This window comes from Rhincodon typus, unplaced genomic scaffold, assembly GCF_021869965.1.
Source record: "Rhincodon typus isolate 14 unplaced genomic scaffold, sRhiTyp1.1 hic_rhity00004724, whole genome shotgun sequence".
Classification (NCBI taxonomy): Eukaryota; Metazoa; Chordata; class Chondrichthyes; order Orectolobiformes; family Rhincodontidae; genus Rhincodon; species Rhincodon typus.
Window position 1 is genome coordinate 11,745 of NW_025970362.1, and position 604 is coordinate 12,348.

Consider the following 604-nt stretch of genomic DNA (forward strand, 5'->3'; position numbering starts at 1 on the left):
AACATTTGCACCAACAAATAATGACCAAATCCAAGAAATGAGAATCTGACCACAGCCAAGTGACATTCACTGGGTATATCTTCACGGAATTCCCCATTATCATCCTGGGTGCTAATATTGATGAGAAACAGAATTGGAGCTGCCATCTGAATAATGTGCCTACCAAACAGGTCAAAGTGAAGAGATTCTATGGTGATTACTTCAACTCGTGACTCCCCAAAGCATGTGCATCAGCAGGAATGTAATAGAACACTCTCCAACTGCTCAGATGGATGCAGCTCCAACAACGCTCGAGAAACCTGACACTATCCAGGTCAATGCAGACCACCTACTGGTGACCCATTCGGTACCTTCAGCATTTACTCCCTCCGCCACTGAGGGACAGTGGCAGCAGTGTGCACGATCTACAAGATGCCCTGCAGTTACTCACCCACTCTTCTTTGACAGCACCTACCAAGCCTGCAAGCTGTACCACTTGGAAAGACAAGACTAGAAGATGCATCAAAACACTACCATCTGCAAGTTCCTCTCTAAGGTGCATACCAAACTGATTTGGAGCAGTATCAGCGATGCTATCATTGTATGGTGCAGCAGATGTGGGCCA